Source organism: Schistocerca nitens, chromosome 4 (assembly GCF_023898315.1).
Source record: "Schistocerca nitens isolate TAMUIC-IGC-003100 chromosome 4, iqSchNite1.1, whole genome shotgun sequence".
Lineage (NCBI taxonomy): Eukaryota > Metazoa > Arthropoda > Insecta > Orthoptera > Acrididae > Schistocerca > Schistocerca nitens.
This window is the reverse complement of record NC_064617.1, coordinates 489,441,204-489,468,565: the sequence shown is the minus strand read 5'-3', so window position 1 is coordinate 489,468,565 and position 27,362 is coordinate 489,441,204.

Below are 27,362 nucleotides of genomic sequence, written 5' to 3'. Positions count from 1 at the left end.
TTCATCGCGCAGCATTTCTTCATTTTCAGGTTTCCTCTTGGCATTCCTTTTAGTACTTCTTGCTTCTTTGGTAACTTGAAGAGCGAATCTTTCAGCTTCATGCACCCGTTGTCTGACACACGCAAGCAACTGATCTTCCATATTAGAGCCACATTTTATCCCTAAATTTCTCAGGACTGCCAACATTCCTATCACTCCATCATTGAAACATATCACTGCATCTATTACACCAACTTTTAATGTATTTAGTCCTACAAAAACATTCTTTTATAATATTTCCCATACGCAGTGGTTGAAACTTTCATTTGTATTCTGAGTGCCTCCATGAAGACATTTACTAAGCAAAACAGGGTCACTCAGGTCTCTAAAAATTGGTTTAAAAAATGGTTCAAATGGCTCTGAGCACTATGGGACTTAACATCTATGGCCATCAGTCCCCTAGAACTTAGAACTACTTAAACCTAACCAACCTAAGGACATCACACAACACCCAGTCATCACGAGGCAGAGAAAATCCCTGGCCCCGCCGGGAATCGAACCCGGGAATCCGGGCGTGGGAAGCGAGAACGCTACCGCACGACCAAAATTGGTTTTATTTCATTCATAGCAGGCTCAGGAAGAGGATGCTTATGATGGTATATATGACCACTTTCTTTTGCTTTTTTGGCCGGCCGCGGTGGTCTCGCGGTTCTAGGCGCGCAGTCCGGAACCGTGGGACTGCTACGGTCGCAGGTTCGAATCCTGCCTCGGGCATGGATGTGTGTGATGTCCTTAGGTTAGTTAGGTTTAAGTAGTTCTAAGTTCTAGGGGACTGATAACCACAGCAGTTGAGTCCCATAGTGCTCAGAGCCATTTTTTTTTTGCTTTTTGGTAACCACACCAAGAATCTGCTCCTTTAGGGCAAAGTGCATGAGCGGGGTGGTCCTCTGTGGACAACTTATGAAAGTAGGTGGCCCCTACAGCTTTTCTCATTGCTGCAACATCATTCAGAGGTCCAGTTCATTTAATGGCCAGTCCATAATTCCAGTTTCTCTCAATCTGCCCCAGCCAGACAGAGGTTTTCCATCAGATAACAACTTTCTTTTCATTTCTCTTCGTAGCTTCCTCACTCTAGCACCCATCCACTTTTGCACTTATCCGCAACACACCAGTTTTGTTACCAAGGTATCACAATGAACATTGAACATTAATTTTATTGAAAACTTTAGAGTCGCCATCGCCTGGGTACTTCGTACATCTAACGTTATAAACGGGAACCGACCTCTGAAATATTTTTAGAGCTCCATCACACTCCATATCTCCACTGTGACCATCATAATTCTTAGAACGCTGGTGTTAAATATGTCCTTCAGTGTTACCATGGCAGGTGTGCCAGTACTTAGATAAGCACCCAACATCAACAACATTTCCATTCTCCAGAGAAGTAGCACTTACAACACCATTCAAGGAACGATGTCCTCGATGTTGCCATGTCCCATCAAGTGCAACAGCAATGTCCCTGTTTCCACTAATATTTACAGTTTCTTCTATTGCACTTTTCGTAGATGGTTTAGACACAACCGTCAAGGAGCCTAAAAGTACTTTTATGAACTTGCTGAACCTACTGGAGGGAGGAGGAAGGTCTATCAAACCACAAAACGTTTGAGCAGCCTTTTTTTCCTTTTCCTATTGCACGCATTGCACACACTAACTTCAAATTCACATCATATGAATTATGCATAACTTTCGAAGTCATTTTCGAGGTAGGTTTATTGCAGGATCTACACAGAACAACTAATTTTGACGCTAAACCCTTCCTGCTACGTTGTTGTTCAGTTATTTCCAGACGGCCTACAGCATCTGATTGTTTACATTTCGCCACTTCCTTTATCAAAGAAGATATTATGCTCACATCAACAACGACAAATCCACTACAAAGACAGTGTCATCGTTAACACAAAAATTTGAATCACCAGGAGGTGTGCCATGTGGGAGTTTCTTCCCTGAAGAACTGATACATAGGTTACTTCCAACAGTGTGGTTTGCTTTGTTTGTGAAGTGGTAACCACGGAATTTCCTTTTATTGAATTTCTTGATACGTGGCATAGTTTGTATTTATTGCACACTAAAGGATATGTACTTCCACAAACATATGTAGCATTTGGCCAACAAACATTCAGCAACACGTCAACAAACTACTTCAGCGACACAAAAGTAAATACTAGCAAAGATAATCATTTACAGACACTATAAACCTGCACTGTTACCAACGTATACAATGTATCATACGTATAATCGCTGGAAACAGAAAGTGCACAGTTCTTTTCGAAATAATACTGGTTTCTGTAACAGAAATAAAGGGGGTGTGGCGGCACACATGACTGTAACTTTCAAATTTGGTATATATAGGTAATATTTAATTTGAAACCCTATAATGTATATATCAATCTAATCAGGAAAGACTATAGAATTTAATAAAGTCATTAAAAATTACGATTTTTCCACCATTTGTAAGTACCCTGTATTCTTAAAACGTGGTCCACTCACAATAACGTGACCACCGCCTATGTTCGATATTGGTGTGCGATAACCACTTTTACACGGCAGATGGCAACACCATCAAAGGAGGATATACGTGGGGGTACCCCCCCCAAAAAAAAGAAACCGCAATAACATTGCCATAGGCGTAGTTTGTGTAGTAACGGTACGCATTTCTGCCGTTAGGGTTGCAGTGGGTATTGGGAGATGAAGAAGCTAGCACAGGATAGAGTAGTACGGAGAGGTGCTTCAAACCAGTCTCTGGACTGAAGACCACAACAACAACAACAAAAACAACCACGACTGAAGTCCACTAAGTGGCGACAGTCGGCCTTTTTAGATGAATCACGTTTTGTGCTTTGTACGGCGTGCGTGAAACGTCTGAAAGCAAACACTCTGCAACAATTGTCGGAAGGGTCCAAGCCAGAGGAGGGAGCGTTATGGTCTGGGGAATATTTTCGTGGGATTCCCTCGGTAACCTCGTCATCCTGGAAGCCACAATTGGTCTACACAGGTATGCATATATCCTTGGGAATAACGTCCACCTCTTCATGTAATTTGCTTTTCCTCGGAAAAATGGCATCTACAATGAGAGCAATGCAAGGTGTCACACAGGTCACAGTGTATATGCGTGGTTCAAAGACTACAAGCATGAGTTTACCATACTCCCGTGGCCACCAAACTCCTCAGATTTAAAATCAATCGAAAATCTGTGGGACCACCTCAATCGGGCTGTTCGAGCCATGGTTCCTGAACAGAGAAACACAGCGTAACTAACTGGCACTGGAGTCGGCATGGCTCCACACCCCTGTCTGTACCTTCCAGAACCTCACTGACTCTCTTGCTACACGTCTCGCAGCGGTTCGTCCTGCAAAAGGTGGTTATTCAGGCTTTCGACGGATGTCACTATAACGTGACTTAACAGTACAGGATGGTAGCCGTTGCATGCAGTTTTTGGGCTTTCTTTGCCACTTAGCAACACATTTAACTGCTTAGGAAGTCACAAGATGCGGGATTCCGATATTATCTATACCTGTGGATGTGTGTATCCAGTAATGTCCTACCATCAGGGAGATGATACACCGAAATCGTTAGAAGCAAACGCAATGCGTCTGCGAAAGAACTTGCTCCTCTTGTAGGAGCAGTCGTACCATAGGTCGCCAGTGTAGCAAAGCGCCCCTAGTTAATGGATCACTCTCATTTATAAGAAGATTTGTCGAGCATTCGCACACAATTATAGGCCTATATCGATGATTCCCTTCTGTTGTACAATTTTAGATCTCGTTTTATGCTCTGGTATTACGGTTTTCTTGGAGACTAAAAATCTCCCCTCTAGTAATCAACGTGGATACCGCGAACAACAATTGTGTGAAGCCTGGTTCATTCTGTTCGTCCACAGGACGCAGAATACTGCAGATCCGAGATATCAGGTTACTTTCAGTAAGGCATCTGATGCAGTCCTGCGCTGTCGCCTAAGACATAATACTAGCGTACAGGCTGAAGACCAGTTTCGTGGCGGACTGAGTATTCCTAGCAAATAAAATACAACACTCTACACTTAACGGAGAGGAATCTCCATACGTAAAGCAACATAGGGTGTACTCCAAGCAATTTTTTTTTTTTACTGTTTCATCAGTCTTCTCACTGGTTTGGTACGGACCGCCATGAATGTCTCCACTGTGCCAACCTTATTACTGCAGAGTACCACTTGCATGTTACGTCCGCATTTGTTGGATGTATTCCAGTCTTTGTCTGCGTCCGTAGCTGAGTGCTCAGCTTAGGTGGCTGCTGCGTGGAGGCCCCGGGTTCGGTTTCCTGTAATGCCCAGGATTTTTTCTTGGCGTATCGGTGCACTCAGCCTCGCGATGCTAATTGAGCAGGTACATGCCCGAGTAGCAGCGCCTCCAGGGTCTGGAAAGTCTGCAAAACGACCGGGAGAGCGGTGTGCTGATCACATGCCTCTCCGTACCCCATTTGTATGATGTCGCAAGGCAGAGGATGACATGGCGGCCGGTAGACATTCCTTGGGCCTCGACAGCCTGGACGAGGAACTCGCAAATTTCAATTTCTGTTTTCCCCTAGAGATTTTACTCTATTAACAGGACCGTTATTCCTTGATGTCTTAAGTAAGTCTTATCATCCTGTCCCTTCCTTTGCCGATTTTGTGACGACCCTCCAAATTCTTTGTCTTACCAGTCTTCCTAATTTTCAACTTTCTTCCGTGGCACCACATCTCAAATGCTTCGATTCTCCCCCATGATTCGCTGCCACACAATTCTGTCGTCAAAATGTACATACTCAAACATTTATTCCTCAAATTGAGGCCTATGTTTGGTAGAAGTACACCTCTCTCGAATATGAATGCACTTTTTGCCTGTGCTAGTCTGCTTGTTATATCCTTCTTGCTTCGTCATATATATATATATATATATATATATATATATATATATATATATATATATATATATATATACGTTTCGCCCTCTAAGGAGCACACGGAACCATTAATTAGCACTTGTCTTCTTAGATTTCTTGTTCTTCTTTTCTTCCAAAACTTCCTCATCCTTTCACTATGGGCCTGTCTTGTTTCTTGTGTCAATGTGTTTTTCAATTTCAGATTATTTTCCGTCGGGTTTTTTGGCTGTGAACTTATGAGAGTTGATTTTCTGTCTGTACGCAGTCCGTGTCGTTTCTAGTGGGTCAATACTGAGTTCCGTCAGGTCATTTTGGGTTTCTGTTAGCCAGCTTGCCCTTGTTTGGCGAGTTCCTTTGATCATAAGGAAGATTTTCTTGATCATTCTAGAGGTGTCACTTCTTGCTAAATGTCCATAGAATTTCAATCGTCTTTCCCGTGCAACTGACGTGAAACGTTCAGTCCCTGAGTACAGTTCTTCAGAGCTTTTGCGCATCCAGATACCATCTTGAATCTTGGATCCAAATATTTTCCTGAGTATTTGCCTTTCCATTTTCTCAATGTCTTTGATGTTGATGGTTAATGATGATGTTTCGGTTCATAGAGCGCTTGTGGAAGATTGACTGTATGATAGTGGTGAAGTTTGGCTTGGGTGGATAGCTATTTCTTATTGTATGTGTTCCAAGTCATTGTATAAGTTTTGCGTATTTTGAGGGTTGAACAACACTTACGCGGTTTTTTTGTTCTACTGATTTTTATTTGTATGAACTAGTTTTCGGCTTATTAGGCCATCTTCAGATAAGTTATCTGAAGATGGTCTAATAAGCCGAAAACTAGTTCATACAAATAGAACAAAAAACCACCTATGTGTTATTCAACCCTCAATATGGAATTGTTCTATCAAGAAGCGACGGAAGAATTCATAATTAAGGTTTACGTAAATTTTCTGCCCGTGTTTTGTGAACTGCGTTTTCGTTGCCGGTGTTGCTGATCATTTCACCCAAGTACTTGAAGTACTTAACTTGTTTGATGTCACCTTATTTTGTTGTAAGTGGTTTCAGATTTGAACTTATGTAGTCCATGAATTGTGTTTTGGAGTCCAATTTTGATGGCAACCTCATGAAGTTTCTCCACAATATGTTTGGCTTCCTCGGGAGTCCGCGTAATTATTGCTAGATCAACAGCAAGGCATTTTATGTTGATTCGTTTGTCCTTTGTTTCCATATTTATTCCAGGTATTTCTTTCTCCCACGTCCTGATAATCTTGTCCAGCACCAGGTTAAAGAGGAGTGGGGACAACCCAGCACAGTCTCACTGCTATCCCAATTTGAGAAGGTTCAGAAACTTCTTCCATGAATTTTACTTTTGAGGTTGTGTCAAAGTCTAGTCAGTTACGAAGTAGTTTTGTTATCTACACCATATTCACGAAGTGTATTGAACAGACTGGTGCGATGAATCGAGTAGTATGCTTTCTTGAGATCTGCGAAGCTGACTACCGTGCGGTTCGACTATCGGCGTTGCAGTATCATCTTCAGGTTCCAGATCTGTTCTGTGCAGGTTCGATGTGAGAGGAAGCCTGCCTCATATTCACCGATCATATGTTCTGTCTGTGTTGGAATCTGGTGAGAAGAGAATATGAGAGCACTTTGCAAGCGATTGGTAGAAGTGAACTGCCTCGATAGTTTTTGGGATCGGTCTTGTCGCCCTTTTTGTGTAGAGGGTGAAACAAAGCAATTTTCCAAACTGCTGGTACGACTCCACTTTCCCATATATTTGCTATGATAGTTTTTAGTCTATCAATCAAGAGTTCACCTTCAGTCTTGAGCATTTCGGCAATTACACCATCTTCTCCTGGTGCTTTGTTGTTTTTTAGACGTGATACAATGTTTCGTATCTCCTCATGCGTAGGTGGAATTGAGTCCTGGTTTGGGGTCGCAACATGGAAGTCAAGTTTCTCAGCTGGTGGTTCACATTTGTGTAACTTCTCGAAATGCTGTTTCAGGTTTCACAGTTGGCCTTTGTGTTCGTCTCAAGTGTTCCATCAGGGCGCCGAAAAGAGTGGGTGGCTTGAAGGTTGCTAGTTCTTCCCTGAGTGTCCTATAAAAGTTTCTCGTGTTGTTTCTTTTAAATTCATTATCAGTTTCCTGTAATCGTTTGTGATGGTACGTGCGTTTAATTTGTCTGATGGTTTTGGATGTTTTCTGCTGTGTTTCCAAAAAGGTCTGCCAATTCTCTGGTGTTTGATGGCTTTGCCAAATCTTCCAGGCTTGAATATGTGATTCAAGTGCTCTGTCGCAGTCTGTTGGCCATCACCTGTGTTTCCTTTTCCGTGGTGGTTGACCGAATTTTCTTAATGACTGCTGGATGGTTCCAAGAAGCTCTTCCGATGTTTCCGTGTTAGTATCTAGTCATTGTGCAAACTCCTCTGCATGTTCTTTTAGGTATTCTGGATCAATGTGCAGCAGTGTAGATTTTCGGCACACGTTTCGACTAGTTATGAAGCGAATTTTTACTTGTGAGAGATGGTGATCGGACTCCACGAAACCTTTGCGTGCCCTCACGTTGCATGGGGGCTTAATTAAAATATAATGCAAATAATTTTAATTTTTTGATTTAGTAGTTTGTCCGATTACGAAGTCTCGTAACGGTTGGCCCTGACTAGTATTATTACGCAATCTGACTGCATAGAACAACAACAAAGAATGAAATGGAAATTTTCATTAACACAATTAATTAATTAAGTCCCCAGCAACTATAAAACCTACGAAACCAAAGCACAAGTGTAACTGTTCTGTGTGTGGAAGTATGACTCAACGTACGCATCTGGCACGGTTCTTCTTCAACAACACAAGAAATTTTAAATATCATTTATACTGAATTAATTAAAGAAAATAGAAATACCATAATTACTCAAGAAAACCAGAATTACACTCTAATACAAGAACACAAGCCAGATGCTTTGTTGACTGAACCTGTAATGACGCATTATTCAGGACATTGAAATAATGAGAAAGAAAAGAAAAGTAGTTTGTTACCTTAATTTATATTGATGAAAAGCACTCTAGACATTACAATCTCTCCACACCGACTCGCTACTATCACATCTCAACAAGAACTTTTCAGTATCACATCTCAGCAAGCACTGCCTACTAGCTCATCTCAACAAACACTCCTCACTACGACATCTCAGCACTGACTACCACGAGCTCTCCCCAAGCACTGACTACTACGAGTTCTCAATAATCACTGCCAGTGGAGGCGGCAGAACAATACTCTCTAGCGCGATCTCTGGCGCTGTGGCTCAGTGTAGCCACCTTTCATATGCCCTTCCTCCACAGGCTAGAATTTGATTGTATTTTTGCCAGCATTGGTGGTGAAAATACCACCAAATTCGTCAAAAAAATACAGACAAAAATAAAAGATAATATTAATACGTAAATATCACATACTAGATAAAATTTTGGCTTTGCACTGACCTTTCAATAACCTAATATATAAAATACAGTAAGCAATACAAATTCTTTCATACATGTGACTTTACATAATAGTTTACACAAGTATTATGTGGTTAAACAGTTCAATCAATAGCGTCAGCAATGACGAATATGTGCAGGTAAGAGTCTCATAACTTTTCACAAACAGTAATACACAAAAAATCAGTTTATACAAATATTCACATAAACGCTTTCCATAGCCCAAGAAACAAGTAGTTGACAGTTCCAGCAGTAGCACCCAGCAATGGTCAACAGGTGCAAAAACCAACAAGTGACATTTTTTCAGTAGAAACAGTCCATCAGTGGCACCCAGTAATGTTGAATAGGTGCAGACACCAACAAGTAACACCATTTCAGTATAAGCAGTTCCATTAGTGGCACCAGCAATGTTGAGCAGGTGCCGACACCAACAAGTAACACCATTTCAGTATAAGCAGTTCCATCAGTGGCACCAGCAATGTTGAATAGGTGCAGATATCAACAGGTGACATCTTTTCAGTAGAAGCAGTCCATCAGTGGCACCCAGCAATGTTAAATAGGTGCAGACACCAACAAGTAGCACCATTTCAGTATAAGCAGTTCCATTAGTGGCACCCAGCAATGTTGAGCAGGTGCAGACATCAAGAGGTGACATCTTTTCAGTAGAAGCAGTCCATCAGTGGCACCCAGCAATGTTGAGCAGGTGCAGACATCAACAAGTAACACCATTTCAGTATAAGCAGTTCCATCAGTGGCACCCAGTAATGTTGACCAGCTGCTGACCGCAGTCCATAAAATTCACTATCACTAATCACACTGTTCATCAGCAGAAATTAAACATGTCCTAGTGGCACCAATCATGTAGAAAAAGTGCAAATAACAGTTCATAATATTCCCTATCACTAATCACACAGTTCATCAGCAGAAATTAAACATGTCCAGGTGGCATCCACCATGTTGAAAAGTGCAGCACCATCACTAATCAGACAGTTCAGGCATGAACAATAGTTTGAATACACATACAATGCTTTTACACTAAACATACAAATCATAACAAACACACAAATGATATCAGATAATTGTCCTGTTAACTATTACAATACACAAATACCAGTAAACCTATAATATTTATGGGTGTCAGTGCAAGCCACAACAACAAGTAAAATAATATTTAGGAGATAGGTTGGGATCACTTCTCTGGGATTATAAAAGGAAAACACACTCACTCATCTTTCATCCACATTTAGTGCTACTGTGTAGTTGAATAGTGTTAACTGTGTAAATGCAATTCTGTCAAAATTTTATGTTCATCATGTGTATCAAGTAGTAGTGGCAGCAATGTATAACAGTCAATAATAGTTAGTCAACGTCATAGTCATCATGTCAAGACCAATGTTTGCCAAGCCAGATCAAAATGTACGGTTGCTGAACAACTGTCAGTGAGCCAAGATATGCAAATACTTCCTCTCTTCAAAAAAAGTATATACTGCTTAGTGATTTAACAAAGTGTGTGTGTAGACAATCTTCCTTCTACTTGAGTGTTCTAGTCTGCCATCTTTATCCTCCTTGTTCCATATAGACCAACAAAAAAAATATGCTCCTCACTTACTTCACCTCTTATCCACCAAAACTCCAATAATCATCAGCATCACATAATCTCAATACTTCAATAATACCTCTTCAATACGTCGATCATCAATATCATTTACCTTACCTCTTGTCCACGAAAACTCCAATAATCATCAACTTCACATAATCTCAATACCTCAATCATACCTCTTCAATACGTCGATATATATAACCTCATTGCCAATATCATTTCACTTCCATAACAACTCTTTCCTCTAGTCAGTCTCCTCGAACAAGTGCAGACAAAATCCTAATGCAAACCTCAATTCATCATCTCATACAATCCGAAGACACAATGTCAACACACAACCTCTCGTGTAATCCATCTGATCCAAATCTGCTACTCATTATAAATTATAAGATACATTTAATTTACCTTGTCCATCATTAAATAAAAGAAATGCATACATGACCTCTAACAGACTTAGTTCGAATAACTCTCAGTAATTAAGTACGATTACGAAGTGTTAATGATCGTGATATTTCAGTGTGTACACCACTTCAAAAATTATGGCAAACAGAAGCAAACATGTGGAGTATTTCTCATGTCAAGTGTCACTTCCTATTTCAATTGCTCACGAAGAATGCAGTGTAATAACTGTCAATGGTCTAAACCTAGTGTTGGTATGTCATGTCGTTAGCTTCCTTCCTATTAGCATAAATTTATACAGCTTCCATAAAACCTCCAGCTCATGTGACTTCTAAGCAGTTTCTTGTACCAATGTCGTTCGTAGAATTATAGCAGTTCATTTTCTTATCTTAAAAATATCAGGCACTGAGCGTAAGCAATACATGCAATATCGCGACAATATACCAGTAGCGAACAGAATGTCAACAAGTGGATGCAGCACAATCCCTATAACGAGGCTCTGCCAAGCGAACAATCTACAATTAATACAATATTGTAACCTAATCTTCATCTTTGTACACTGTACATCAGCATTGCTATATTCTAAATTGAAGAGTAGTTATGACAACAAAACAGAAATGTGTAAATATGCAATCCATACGCACAGCAGCAAACATATATCTTCCGTAATAAACAAGTGATTAGCATCATATCAGCATAAGCAAATAAATGTTCATATGTAATCTTTAAAAAGTAAACATGAAGGCGCAAGCAGATAAATCACAAAGTGTAACCTACATACATAACCACTGTCAGCACAATTAATCAGGTGACAATTATAACAATTATAAATAAACACAACAGGCACATAATAAAAAAATATGACATCAGTGAAAAAGCATAGCAGCCAAGCGATGCATAATATACGCAAGTAATAACACTGTTCATTAATAAAACATTGTCAAAATCAGTAAATGTACACAAGCACGTCGCTTCACAAGTAAATTCATAGAACATGAAATTTAGCACAAAGTATGAGTCACGTAATCGCAAGCAGCAAATGATGTCTAAAGTACGTACCTAAGTGGAAATATGTTACCTGAAAAATAAACTCAATTAATAGTTACCCTTTTTAGTTTATTACTTTTTTTCTTCGAAATTACATTCTTCCTGAAATTTTCTCCATAGCAAGTCGTCTTAACGTCGGACACGCACAGAATTTACCTAAAGGTCTTAAATATTTTACACAACCGTATCCTGAAAAATACTGAACGTTAATAACATAATTTATAAAGTCACCATAGCTTTATACAGAATTTAGTCGGAAAAATTAGACTGTGTATTTGTTTACGGCTGTCAGTGCATTCACACTGTGCGCTCGATCAGCTGTAGGCGCGTGACGTATGAAGTAATTGTTTGCGGTCGACGACTGCCTTTTGCGGCGCGCAGACTTCACTGTTGCTTTGAGTATCTGCCGCCGCCGGAACACGGCGCGGTATCCTTGCATTCTCCACCTGTTTACGTATAACTGTTGGTTTCTCACAAGTATGTCATTCCACAAAAATTTTTACGTTCGATATATGATGTATTCCCTTAGAGCGCCGAGATTTAAGAGTTTCTACTTCCACAGTATTATCATGTATAATTTTGCGAATCCTATATGGACCGTTATAAAGCAGAAAAAATTTGCGACACAAGCCTTTTCCTTTATGAGACAAACGATGAGACTTAATTAACACCTTTTGACCAACTGACAAAATTTTTAAACGACCAGGACGTTTAGCTGATTTCTCTCTTCTAGCAGCCGCAGATGCAATATTTCGTAGAGCCAGGTTGACAACTTCAGAATGCCGCAGTTTCCGTGAAGGCGGAAAAGGAACGATTTCAGAAATGCGATTTGTTGGTACTTTATTTTTTAATATCAATAGAGGCGGTAAAGAAGTTGAGTCATTAGGAAGTTCATTCAGAATGTTTTGAAAAATATGAAGATACTGATCCCAAGTTCTGTGATTCTGATGACAATAAAGACGGCACAATTTATTGATTTCCTTCATCCATCTTTCTGAAGCGTTAGATTGAGGGTGAAAAAGTGAAATGAAGATTGGTTTAATTTTACGACGCCGTAGAGTACGAAGCCAAATTTTAGAGCGAAACTGTGATCCATTATCTGATATAACCTTATCAACATGACCCACTTCTTTAAGAAAATGTTTGATGAAAGCATTAGATACTGAACGAGCTGTTGCTTTGCGTAACGGTGTAAAACACACATATTTTGATGTCAATTCCACTGCTACAAAAATGTACGCAAAACCATTAGTAGATCGAACCACTGGACCGAACAAATCGACTGCAGCCATGTCATTTAATTTCGCTGGAATGATAGGAAACAACGGTGCTCTGTGAGAAATTGTTGGCGGCTTAGCCTTTTGACATAATTTGCATTTGGCAAGAACAGATCGAATACGTTTTTCCATACTACTGAAGTAGCAATTTTCTCGTAATTTATGAAAGCATTTTCTGGGACCAAAGTGCGCATAACTAAAATGTGTGTACCAAATCAATTTATTGAGCCACTCATCAGGAATACAAACTAACCAAACAGAGTTGTCGACCGATTTTCGTTTGAAAAGAATATCATTGCGAACTAAATAATACTGTCTGATCGCTACGCTTTCCTTTCTCCTCCACTTCTCCTTAATGTCCTTCCAGATTGGATCCTTATTTTGCTCCTTAGCGATGTCCTGGAGCGAAGATGAAATAAGTTCTCAAACGCAACACCTTGAATGTACATCAAACAATAATGGTTTTCTTTGCCGTCCTCTTCAGCACTTTGTTTCAAACCCATAGGTGCACGTGATAAAGCATCAGCAACAATATTTGAAGATCCCTGTATGTAAACAATACTAAAATCAAATTCCTGTAGATACAGCGCCCATCGTGACAATCTGCCATGAGTTAATTTTGTCGACATAAGAAATTCCAAAGCTCGATGATCAGTGTAAACCTTAGTATGTCTACCAAACAAAAACGTGCGAAATTTTGTGAAAGCCCAAACAACAGCCAAAGCTTCAAGTTCCGTAATCGAATAATTCTTTTCGGATTTAGAGAGAACACGACTTCCAAATGCAATAGTCTTCTCTACTACAACGCCGTTTTCTTCTATCTCTTGAAATAAATGTGCACCTAGGCCTTTGTATGATGAGTCCGTCGCCAAACAAAAATCTTTAGATAAATCCGGATGTGAAAGAAGTGGAGCAGCAACTAAAGCGTCACGAAGTTGTTCAAATTCTGATTGAGCTTCCTCATCCCAACACCAATTAGAATTCTTTCCAGATAGTTCACATAAACGAGGTGTGGCCAAATTGTCCAATCTAACAAAGCGTCTAAGAAAATTACAGACACCAAGGAAACTACGAACATCACGTTTTGTGGTAGGAACAGCATAATTACGAATAGCGTCTAGTTTTTCTGGATCAGGAAGAATACCTTCTGTAGAAATAATGTGACCGAGAAATTTCACCTGAGAACGACCAAATTCAGATTTTTCCAAGTTCACTTTCATGCCAACTCGTGCAAAAATACGTAATAATGAATCCAAAATTTTGTTATGCTCACTCCAAGAACGTTTAGCAATAAGAATATCGTCAACATATGAAGTAATATTGTCACGAAGATAAACAGGTAAAATTTCATTTAAGCTACGAATGAATGCTGCTGAAGATACAGTAAGTCCAAACGGTAATTTCCGAAACTGGTAACAGTTACCAAAGGCTAAAAAAGCAGTATATTTTCTACAATCAGGGTGGAGTTCTATTTGCCAAAAACTTGCGCGCATATCAATCGTGGATAAAACTTTAATTCCATGGAAATGTTGAAGAAGTTCATCTAAATTTTGTGGACGGTCAGGAATAATAATATTATTTATCTGTCTGGAATCCAGAACCAAACGAATTGACCCATCCTTTTTAAGAACAACGTGTAATGGGCTGGTATAAGGGCTGACTGCTGGCTCAATAATGCCCTGATCTAACATGTATTGAAGTTCATTCTTAACCTTGTCTCTGTAAGCCAAAGGAATAGCGTACGTTTTCCCGCGAATTGGTGTGTGTTCTTTTACTTTAAATAAATATTGTAAGCCTTGTATAGTTCCTGTGTGATGACTAAACACTGTAGCATGTGAAGTCAAAATATGGTGCAGCTCTTCTCTTGCAACGTCATCTGGCACTTCAGCTTTTTTAACCTTTTCATTAATTAATTCTTCGCTACTAATTATATCCTCCATCGCGTCTCTGTATCTATTGTCATTGTCATGAATAAACACACTGTCGTCATAATGCTCAACGAAACCATCAGAAGTAAGAAACCTTAAACATTTTGTATCTGATTCAGATCTTGCTAAACACTCGAAAAATTTCAAACATTTCGACATTCCGGCAACAGTCAAATTCACACTTCCTTCTTTAAAGTTCAAAATTGCCTTATGTGTGTTAAGAAACTCCATACCTAATATAATCTGTGTACTGAGTAATGGAACAATAATAAAATTAGCAGAAAATTCGTATCCTTGACAAATGAAATTTAGGTTGGTCTGTTGTTTAACTTCCACACCTTTTCCAGAAATCGCTCCTCGAATTGTAGTTTTAGAAATAGGTAACACAGGACAGGCAATAGTTCTTTCACATATACGAAAAACTGATTCACTAATGACGTTCAATGGGCTCCCAGAATCTAGAACTGCAGTGAACTTATTCTTACCCACACATACTTCAATAACAGGATGTAAAAATGCGTCTACATTATTCTCCTTTTCGCCTAGCAAAATGTCTCTCATATCTTCCAGGCGTACGTAGTGTAAAGTTGTAGTGTCATTACTTTCTGAACCGTCTATATTGCTGCCAGAAGCCGAAGCTGCTAGTCATTGTCGATTGTTTGCGTCACGTCTTTGATTATTCCCGACATTTCGCGGATCAATTTCTACTATTTCCACTTGTCTCTCTGAATTTCTGTCACGCGGAGGATGCCAATTAGGTCCTTCCTGTCTGTTAGATGCAAATTCTTGGTTGTGTCTGTTATTAAAATTTCTGTTTTCCTGTCTGTCTGCATAACTACTTCTTGTATAATTTCGACTGTCACTTCTGTAATTATTGTTGTATCTACTACCCTGGTTATTTCTGTAGTAAGAATTTCTATTATTGTATGGATAATTTCTGTCTTGATGATACCGATTACTGTTTCCGTATGATTGATCATTCCGGTAAGAATTACCGTTATTATAATTGTCTGTGTAATTTCTGTTAGAACGTCTGTTATTGTCATAAGGCTGGTATCTATTGTCCTGTATGTTACGTCTGTCATTCTCAAAATTACCCATATAACGCCCATTCCGATCACTATCCCTTTTCTCTGAAAATCTATCGTAATTACTGTTACTGAAAAAGTTACAAGAAGTCCCGTCGTCGTTGTCATACTCAAGTTCTTGTAACAAAGTCTTAAAAGTCTCAATGTCGTCTTTACATCTTCCGGCTAAAGCAATTTGTCTTATGGATTGTGGCAGCTTAGTTAAACAAATGCGAATTAATTCAGTCGGGCTATAAGGGTTGGACAAGAACTGATTCTTTCGAATCATGTCTTCAAAGTATTCTGCCGGCGTGCGGAACTCAGACTGTTTAAAATTACGCTGCATAATCAGACTATGTTTGAGTCTGTCTTGTGTGTTTTCAGACCAATATGCCGATAGAAATGCATGATAAAAATCATTCAGATTATTACAATCTCTAATGAGTGCGCGCATCCGCGTCGCCGGTTCGTTTTCTAAATATCCACACATAAATTCCAGTTTGTGACTTAGTGGCCAATTTGGTGGGAGTGCATACATAAATTGATCTAACCATGCACATGGATGTATGTCATTCTTAGAATTGCGGAAGATCTTAAATTTCCGAACAGTCAAAAAGTGTTTATAGTCAAAGTTTTCGCCTCGTGGCGACAAAGACCTACCGCGTCTGTCCCAGTTTGAATGTCGATTATTGTCAAGTTCGCGCGCCTGGCGCTCTCTTGTTGCATCCCGTAAATGAAACAAATTATTTTCTTCAAACCCCTCTGCTATCTGTAATTCCAAATTTCTTTTTCTGTCTTTTCCTACAATTTCCCCTTCAATTTGTTTGACTTGCTTTCGTAATGCCTCAACTTCCCTTTTAACACGTTCATTAAATTTTCCCTGATTTTCAACATGCTTATTTATGTTCTGGTACTCTTCGGTTTCTGCAAATGGTAATGGAGCTGTATCATCCGACTCTCTGTCCCCATGTAAACTAAAATTTGTCAATTTATCTGAAATCTCCTCAACTCTTTCCGATAAGTCACTTATTTTTTCTTTCTGTTTATTTACGTCTTCCATAAGTGTCGCGACTCGGGTTTCAGTGTTGGCACATTTGGTAGTTAACTGTTCATATTGTTGTGTTAGATTATTTATTCTGTCATTTGGTACGGATTCCTCGATTCTCTCAAATATTTCTTCCTTATCGTGTACACGTTGTAAATTTAACTCTGAAAATTTTTGTACTATCACGCGATCTCTTTCTTCCTGTTCTCTATCTTGTTCCCTTTGTCTAATCTCCACTGCAATTAATCTATTATTGTGAGAATTCAAAATCGGTTGTACTTCTTCCCTAATTTCTTTCTTTAATTCATCTTTCATATTTTTGAAACATGTCCCTATTCGTAAATCTAACCGTGTTTCCAGTGTTCCCATATCAGTTTTTAATTCAGATCCCAAAGTTCCCATCTCGGTTTTAATTGTTCCTATTTCTGTTTTTAATTCAGATCCTTGTGTGTCTAACCGTGTTGCCAAAGTTCCTATCTCTGCTTTAATTGTTCCTATTTGTGATCCCAAATTTAATACTGCACCCATCAACTGCTCCATAATAGCCGGTTCGAAATTCCTTTCGCCCCTAACATTTCCCGCAAAACCAGTTTCATTCGTCATAGCTGTAAAGCTATCTGTGTTCGATGCTATTCCAGAATTTTCTATCGTTAATCTCGTATTCTGTGAATTTTCTGATTGAGAAAAATTTTGAAATGGTTCCGGACTGTCTTCCCGACTTATTAAATTGTTTTCAACTCCATTATTCATCATACTGTTGTCCTGTGTTGCCGAGTTCGCCATGTCGACAATTTCGTCATTCTCACTATTCATCATTTTCGCCTTTTTCATTGATCGCGTAATCATTTACAAAACATACAAAACTCGTTACTGTACGAAAATTACACACAATGCCTCTTTATTTCCAACAATACCATTCACACGAAATGCTTCCCTCAACCACGATTAACGAACAATTGAAATCTTCCTAACTGCACAAAATTGTCAAACCCGTATACAAGATAACAAAATTAAATTCTGCAAAAAAAATACCATTAGAAGAGTGACAATTACCAAATCTACACATGCAAAATAGACTACAATTACTAAACTACAAAGTACTACAACAATACTACTGTCTACTATTTTTACAATCAGAAGAATTCCAAGGGACGATCCGAAGCAGTGGTCGCCACGTGCATGGGGGCTTAATTAAAATATAATGCAAATAATTTTAATTTTTTGATTTAGTAGTTTGTCCGATTACGAAGTCTCGTAACGGTTGGCCCTGACTAGTATTATTACGCAATCTGACTGCATATAACTACAACAAAGAATGAAATGGAAATTTTCATTAACACAATTAATTAATTAAGTCCCCAGCAACTATAAAACCTACGAAACCAAAGCACAAGTGTAACTGTTCTGTGTGTGGAAGTATGACTCAACGTACGCATCTGGCACGGTTCTTCTTCAACAACACAAGAAATTTTAAATATCATTTATACTGAATTAATTAAAGAAAATAGAAATACCATAATTACTCAAGAAAACCAGAATTACACTCTAATACAAGAACACAAGCCAGATGCTTTGTTGACTGAACCTGTAATGACGCATTATTCAGGACATTGAAATAATGAGAAAGAAAAGAAAAGTAGTTTGTTACCTTAATTTATATTGATGAAAAGCACTCTAGACATTACAATCTCTCCACACCGACTCGCTACTATCACATCTCAACAAGAACTTTTCAGTATCACATCTCAGCAAGCACTGCCTACTAGCTCATCTCAACAAACACTCCTCACTACGACATCTCAGCACTGACTACCACGAGCTCTCCCCAAGCACTGACTACTACGAGTTCTCAATAATCACTGCCAGTAGAGGCGGCGGAACAATACTCTCTGGCGCTGTGGCTCAGTGTAGCCACCTTTCAACGTTCATGATTTCTGGAGAGAATTTTCTAGTTATCGCTACATGGTCAATTTGATATTCCCCAATGTGGTTGTTTGGAGATTTCCATGTAGTCATTTTATTCGGTAGTTTTTTTAAAGTGAGTGGACATTATTCGAAGGTTGGCTATCCCACATATGTTGACTAAGCGATGTCCATTGGTGTTCGTCTTTTTGTGTGCTGAAAAATTCCCGATTATATGCCTGTGTTCACGTTCTCTGCCAATTTGCGCATTGATATCTCCCAACAGGACTTTGACATGGTGTTGAGGGATCTTGGTGAGTACACGCTCAAGTTGTGACCACAACTTCTCCACGTTGTTTTTGTCAGGATCGTTATTGTCTGGAGCATGTGCGTTTATCAGTGTATGGGCCTTATTGGCACATTTAACTGTGAATAGAGAGAGGCGTTCAGAGGGTGACGGGAAGTCTATCACAGAGTCACTGTTATGTACGAGGAGTGCCGTTGCCAACAAATTTATGTTACTATTTTTCAGTTTGATTGCAGGCTTTCCCTTGTAGACTCGATAGCCACCGGAATCAATGTGATCACAGTCACGAAAACGTATTTTTTGTACTGCAAGTATACGAATCCCAAATCTATAACAAGTATCTGTCAGTATCTTGAGTTTTCGTGTTTTAGTCAGTGTCTGTACGTTCAGTGTACCACTGAATTGCTTTCGCTTTGGTTTGAGGAGTTTTGGAAAGCTCCGACTCTTCTCTACATGATGCCCTGGTCCCCCAGAATCCAAATGACCAGGTTCGCCTCGCTCTTCTGAGTTAGGGCCTGAGGTAGTTGCTTTGTTGCCTGTGTTTGCATCATGCCAAGTTCATGGTTGATTACAGCTGGTGCCCGGCTACCCGGGGCGAGTGGCTGATTGTCGATTCATTTCACTCTCATCGTAGGGGTTGTTAGTCCGCGCGGCAGCAGATGTATTGCTGGAGTTTTGGTGTTTTTGGCTTTTACCCTCCTCCTTTATCCGGGCTTGGGACCGGCAGCAGCAATTACTGAGCTATTCAATCCACCCAGTAATTGCTCCAGGTGGAAATTCTGCTGGCAACCTGCTGAATAGTGAACACTATTCTGACCAATGCCTAAGGCAGTGTTATCCGAGTATAAATCGGTTATCCTTCTAGTGTTAACTAATATATACGAGGGCAGTTCAATAAGTAATGCAACACATTTTTTTTCTGAAACAGGGGTTGTTTTATTCAGCATTGAAATACACCAGGTTATTCCCCAATCTTTTAGCTACACAACACTATTTTTCAACGTAATCTCCATTCAATGCTACGGCCTTACGCCACCTTGAAATAAGGGCCTGTATGCCATCGCGGTACCATTCCACTGGTCGATGTCGGAGCCAACGTCGTACTGCATCAATAACTTCTTCATCATCCGCGTAGTGCGTCCCACGGATTGCGTCCTTCATTGGGCCAAACATATGGAAATCCGACGGTGCGAGATCGGGGCTGTAGGGTGCATGAGGAAGAACAGTCCACTGAAGTTTTGTGAGCTCCTCTCGGGTGCGAAGACTTGTGTGAGGTCTTGCGTTGTCATGAAGAAGGAGAAGTTCGTTCTGATTTTTGTGCCTACGAACACGCTGAAGTCGTTTCTTCAATTTCTGAAGAGTAGCACAATACACTTCAGAGTTGATCGTTTGACCATGGGGAAGGACATCGAACAGAATAACCCCTTCAGCGTCCCAGAAGACTGGAACCATGACTTTACCGGCTGAGGGTATGGCTTTAAACTTTTTCTTGGTAGGGGAGTGGGTGTGGCGCCACTCCATTGATTGCCGTTTTGTTTCAGGTTCGAAGTGATGAACCCATGTTTCATCGCCTGTAACAATCTTTGACAAGAAATTGTCACCCTCAGCCACATGACGAGCAAGCAATTCCGCACAGATGGTTCTCCTTTGCTCTTTATGGTGTTCGGTTAGACAACGAGGGACCCAGCGGGAACAAACCTTTGAATATCCCAACTGGTGAACAATTGTGACAGCACTACCAACAGAGATGTCAAGTTGAGCACTAAGTTGTTTGATGGTGATCCGTCGATCATCTCGAACGAGTGTGTTCGCACGCTCCGCCATTGCAGGAGTCACAGCTGCGCACGGCCGGCCCGCACGCGGGAGATCAGACAGTCTTGCTTGACCTTGCGGCGATGATGACACACGCTTTGCCCAACGACTCACCGTGCTTTTGTCCACTGCCAGATCACCGTAGACATTCTGCAAGGGCCTATGAATATCTGTGATGCCCTGGTTTTCCGCCAAAAGAAACTCGATCACTGCCCGTTATTTGCAACGCACATCCGTTACAGACGCCATTTTAACAGCTCCGTACAGCGCTGTCACCTGTCGGAAGTCAATGAAACTATACGAGACGAAGCGGGAATGTTTGAAAATATTCCACAAGAAATTTCCGGTTTTTTCAACCAAAATTGGCCGAGAAAAAAATGTGTTGCATTACCTATTGAACTGCCCTCGTATATTCCATCAAGGGACGATATTGACTTATTCAGAACAAACTGTACCATTCACTCAGTTAACTAGAATGATAACCGATTTACACTCGGATAACACTGCCTTAGGCATTGGTCAGAATAGTGTGCACTATTCAGCAGATTTCCTGCAGAATTTAAGTAATTGTATGATGAAGCCCAAGCCTGCAAATCTTAAGTTGAAAGTTTTCCTTTGGCACACTCTTTGTATTCTGTGCAAGAGTTCCTTGTACTAATTGACAACTTTTTTCAGCAATGTGTTACTTATTCGTTTTCTGTTCCATAAATTGTTTTTTTTTTATTTCGTTAATTCTTTGGTTCTTTCGTTGATAAGTTTTCTAATCAGCGTTCTGTTAATTATGTACTGAGTTGTTCCATGACAAGGCAGATTTAGTTCGCATGTTTCTGCGGAACCTAATAAATAAATTAAATAAAAATTGTTTACATTTAATACTCAGCAACAGTATATCGTCTAAGTCACGAAATTAAGAACTGATTCGCAAATTGCGATTAAGGTTCCTCTTCTGCTGTAGAATACTTCAGAACAAATGGAAATTTCTGCTGGACTGGGACTCTGACACGGATTTCGCGCTTGTCGAGAGCGGTCGGCTTGACGACTTTGGCTGTTAGAGCACGCTTCAAGTAGCGGCCCAAACTTCCTTTTGTCCTGGTGTCTACATTCCCGTAGTTCTCGCACTATACTACCGTGATACTCGCACAGATTGAGACTCTGTTTTTCTATTTTCACTTTGCAATGCTATGGCGTAAAGTACTGCACAGTATTTCACGGTACAGTATAATAAGTAATTCTTTTTTACTTTAAATGCGAACATTTTTTGGTTAGGCTTTACCGTGACTGTCATTGACATTAAATGAAACAACAAGTTTACTGTTACCAGTCACCGTTTTATTTATTCCCACGACGCGTTTCAAAGGTTTAAACCTTCATCATCGGGTGGATTTACATTAGTTAGTATGACATTTGTGTGTGTGTTGTGTTTCGATATTTGGAGGAACTTGTGGCACTGCCTAGTGGAGAAACAAGACAGTATTTCAGAACATGATTTTGGATTTCTTATGACAAAAAATTAAACTGATATCTAATGGTAAACATAAAATAAGTTCAAAAATGGTTCAAATGGCTCTGAGCACTATGGGACTCAACTGCTGTGGTCATAAGTCCCCTAGAACTTAGAACTACTTAAACCTAACTAACCTAAGGACAGCACACAACACCCAGCCATCACGAGGCAGAGAAAATCCCTGACCCCGCCGGGAATCGAACCCGGGAACCCGGGCGTGGGAAGCGAGAACGCTACCGCACGACCACGAGATGCGGGCATAAAATAAGTAAACTAGAGTACTCCCAGTGGTCACAGGTTTCTTTCGCTGTCGTAACACATCATATGTATACTGTCACATTTGTAAAAAAAAATATGGCGTCTGGAATCTGCTGGGTGCAAGGTTCGTATTGCAGAAGAGAAGACATAATCGCAAAGTGCAAAGAATATACATCGTAACAACATTATTACAGAATAATTATTTAAAGCGTTTGGAGGTGTTTGTTTTGAGGTGTCGAATATATGTGTGTGTACTTCAGGTGGCATATAAATCCAATTTTGACAAGCTAAAACAGCTTAACATTCGTACTCGTTTATATAATCAGGTGAAATGTTAAAATGGCTTAAACTTCATACTAGTTAATAACAATCAGGTGAAATGTTACAGACTTGAAGTAGAATAATCATATTGTTTTTTATCTGCACTATTGCACTACTGAAATTTTTAAATCCTAAATGTAGTATAACATGCTTATCGCCGTATACGTAACTTAAAACATGTGGTATGCCTGATTAGATGTATGAGAGAACCTTATGGCCCTAATCTTGCCACATTCAATAGATATGACATCGATGAATGAATGTCGTTATTGTATCTAAAAATACCGATATTTTAGATATATTCTTGTCATATCTATTTAGCCAGTACCATATTATGAAACGGAATATATGTAACTGTGACGGTTTGGGATATAGCTGAGATTTATGTGCCTCCCAGAAGCCGGAGATCCGCAGAAGTATGCTCAGCAGTAACTTGTTAACGCTTCTCTCGGTCGTAACTTCTACAATATACCGTTAATATGTAGCAACTTCTACGTTTCTGGGAACATAAAAGTAAGCGCTCAGACACAAAAGTGTTCGCCACACTGAACGTTTTATGTTCCGAGAGCTATTAAACTTAGCACGGAATGCAGGCGTGACTGCATTCATGTACGTCTATTTACGTTCTCTAGAAGCGAGACTGCAAGGTGATATCCAACGGGTTCTCAAAGCATATCCTCCTCTCTCTTCTAGTGGCAGTTGCCTTGTAGTGCAAGCACGAGGTACGTGCGGCATTTACGCAAATGAAGAAGAGGTGCATTTCGCCATTCACGAGCGATAGGTTTGCATAAAGGCTGCGACCACTCACAATGAATGTTAAGATGTATTCAGCTTTGTATTTTTTACTAAAACCATGTTCATCCACAGTGAATCATTCTCGTTCGGGCTCCGAAACATTACTGCTTCTGAACGTACTAGCCTCATAAATTGTTCCTTACCGAAAGGTGTATAACATGCGGGGATACGTTATATAAACTACTAATGGAGATTGTAATAGCATGTATTTCTTGGTTCACTGAGCACTTAAAGAGAGATCTGCTTACCTCAGATCTTCTAAAGATGTCTCGTTGTCCTACTGGATTTTTCCTCAATAGGTCGCAGGTTTTGGTCTATAATTTTACCAATGACAGTAACTACAACGACTGGGATTGCTAGTACAGTTCCTAAATGAACACGTCATTTAATTTAATAAAGGATGCCACTTTACTTTTTTCCACTGCGCCGTGAGTGTTAAATGAGGAGCCTGCACATCTGGTTAAGTTCTAATAACTTTAATGCCACACGTGAACCAACAAGATCTATAAGCGAAAATGTATTCCAAGTTCGTGATCTCCAACAACAGTTTCGAGCACCGCTCCCATCATAGCTAAAATCATCGTCATTCAGCACCGGAAGTCACTTTGTATAACATAAAAAGTTATACGGTCTCTTTTCACAGACTATATGGTGCCATGAATGCAAAATTCTAGCATATTTACTCTAGAATGGTTTGCAAGTTTATTTCAGGGAACACCGAACGAAACTGCCTAACGAATATTCCTGCAGTTTCTTGGAGGTTTGTACAAAGTCCGGTTGGTTCATGATTGACGATCTCCGCCGACTTTCATATATTAACTTCATTACGTTCTATATCTTCTGACTGCCTATTTTTACTAAACCGATGTTGCAAAATACGAACATTAGTTTGAATAGGGCATCCAATACTGACGGCAAGGCTTTTTGTCAATTTATTTTATTGATACTGATATTTGAAGTTATCCATTTTGCCGCCTGTTTGTATGGGGAATGCTGTCTGTTTCAGCTCACGGACTTCTTTCTCATCGATTCAAGCTTTCACACCCAACGGTTACACGTGTACAGAAAACCCACCGTTGTGGTATTGGAAAACGTGTACGGTATATCTTCTGAAAGTGGCAGAGGTAAAATACAGGGAGCGAAGGGCTATTTACAATTTGTACAGAAACCAGATGGCAGTTATAAGAGTCGAGGGACATGAGAGGGAAGAAGTGGTTGGGAAGGGAGTGAGACAGGGTTGTAGCCTATCTCCGATGTTATTCAATCTGTATATTGAGCAAGCAGTAAAGGAAACAAAAGAAAAATTCGGAGTAGGTATTAAAATCGATGGAGAAGAAATAAAAACTTTGAGATTCGCCGATGACACTGAAATTCTGTCGTAGACAGCAAAGGACTTGTATGAGCAGTTGAACGGAATGGACAGTGTCTTGAAAGGAAGATATAAGATGAACATCAACAAAAGCAAAACGAGGATAATGGAATGTAGTCGAATTAAGTCGGGTGATGCTGAGGGAATTAGATTAGGAAATGAGACATTTAAAATAGTAAAAGAGTTTTGCTATTTGGGGAGCAAAATAACTGACGATGGTCGAAGTAGAGAGGGTATAAAATGTAGTCTGGCTATGGCAAGGAAAGCGTTTCTGAAGAAGAGAAATTTGTTAACATCGAGTATAGATTTATGTGTAAGGAAGTCGTTTCTGAAAGTATTTGTATGGAGTGTAGCCATGTATGGAAGTGAAACATGGACGATAAATAGTTTGGACAAGAAGGGAATAGAAGCTTTCGAAATGTAGTGCTACAGAAAAATGCTGAAGATTAGATGGGTAGATCACATAACTAATGAGGAGGTATTGAATAGAGTTGGGGAGAAGAGGAGTTTGTGGCACAACTTGGCTCTTAAAAGGGATCGGTTGGTAGGACATTTTCTGAGGCATCAAGGGATCACAAATTTAGCATTGGAGGGCAGCGTGGAGGGTAAAAATCGTAGAGGGAGACCAAGAGATGAATACACTAAGCAGATTCAGAAGGATGTAGGTTGCAGTAGGTACTAGGAGATGAAGAAGCTTGCACAGGATAGAGTAGCATGGAGAGCTGCATCAAACCAGTGTCAGGACTGAAGACCACCACAACAACAATGTCTTACTATCGCTGATACAGTAGTGAACGCGACACTGCATTGAGTTAAATGGCGAGCTGCAACGTCACACAAACCCCGCAACAGTACTATAAGTGTCTGTCATCAGATACAATACGAAGCTACATACCCATATGATGATGATGATGATGTCCCATACTCCTTGACAGAGCGTATGGGGACGATGCGGGAGACCCGCACCGCCGTACTAGGCAAGGTCCTAATGGAGGTGGTTTGCCATTGCCTCCCTCCGACCGTAATGGGGATGAATGATGATGATGAAGACGACACAACAACACCCAGTCATCTCGAGGCAGGTGAAAATCCATGACCTCCCCGGGAATCGAACGTGGGACCCCGTGCTCGGGGAGCGAGAACGCTACCACGAGACCACGATATACCCATAGGGTGCATCAAATAGAGACCATTTTGTGCTTCCGCCGTAAATCATATTGATCCGCATAGTTATGGTCTGTGGAAATAAACAGCTTCACTCTGCCAGCTCTCAGGGTTTGTGTCGGTTATCCAGTGGTCACCGGGACGTTGTCACATTGGTGCAGTCAAAACTCGCAGTAAACGCCTAGAATCATAATGTGAATTATTGTCATCGCGTGGACTTATATACTGTTACAAACACACATTGTCCACAGAGCTAGATTTAAACCTGTGTTCAGAACTTTAAGATCAGTCCCACGCTTTCGCATTGTTATCACATAAAAGCCGAGTATTTGTGTGTAAAATTTTAATAAAAGATTGTTAATTGTAGTCATCAACATAATTTATGCTGTACACTAAATTTTCCTATGACAAGACGGTTACTACGTGCAACCACACTACCTTGATACAGCAACTTCTTTCTGCGATGAGGGGTTCGTTTCCTATTTGTCGGGTACAACATAAGTTAGGGGAGAGGATTTATGGAAAGAAGAATAGGCTACAAGGATTTATCATAATCAATGCCAGATCATAACATGGGTACGAGGATTTTACCGAAATAAAAGAGGGTCAGGGATTTTCTCTGCCTCGTGATGACTGGGTGTTGTGTGATGTCCTTAGGTTAGTTAGGTTTAAGTAGTTCTAAGTTCTAGGGGCTGATGACCATAGACGTTAAGTCCCATAGTGCTCAGAGCCATTTGAACCATTTTGAAATAAAAGAAAAGTGCCAGTACAACATAACCTGCTACGACATAACTAAACACAATTTTCTAGTGCAAGTAATACTGAATCTTTTGGTGCCAACAAATTAATTTTGACCGTGGCAGATGTATATTTTGGACGATACTACTATTTTCACATATACTTGTTACTAGTCTTGTTCCCTTTGCAGAAATACTACCGACAATTCAGTATATGTCTGCCCTTTATTTTTCAGAAATGGCTCAACATGAATTGCCGTAGCCATTATCTTGTTGTTGCAATAAGTATTCACCGCCCAAGAATAGCTCGTGGCAAGGGTGGCCAAACTAGATGCAGAGAACGAGCAAATCCAAGACAGTTTTATGGCTTTGCAACAATTTATGGCTTTCTATCTGAAAGTAGGAGCCTGGTCCAAATTTATTTACA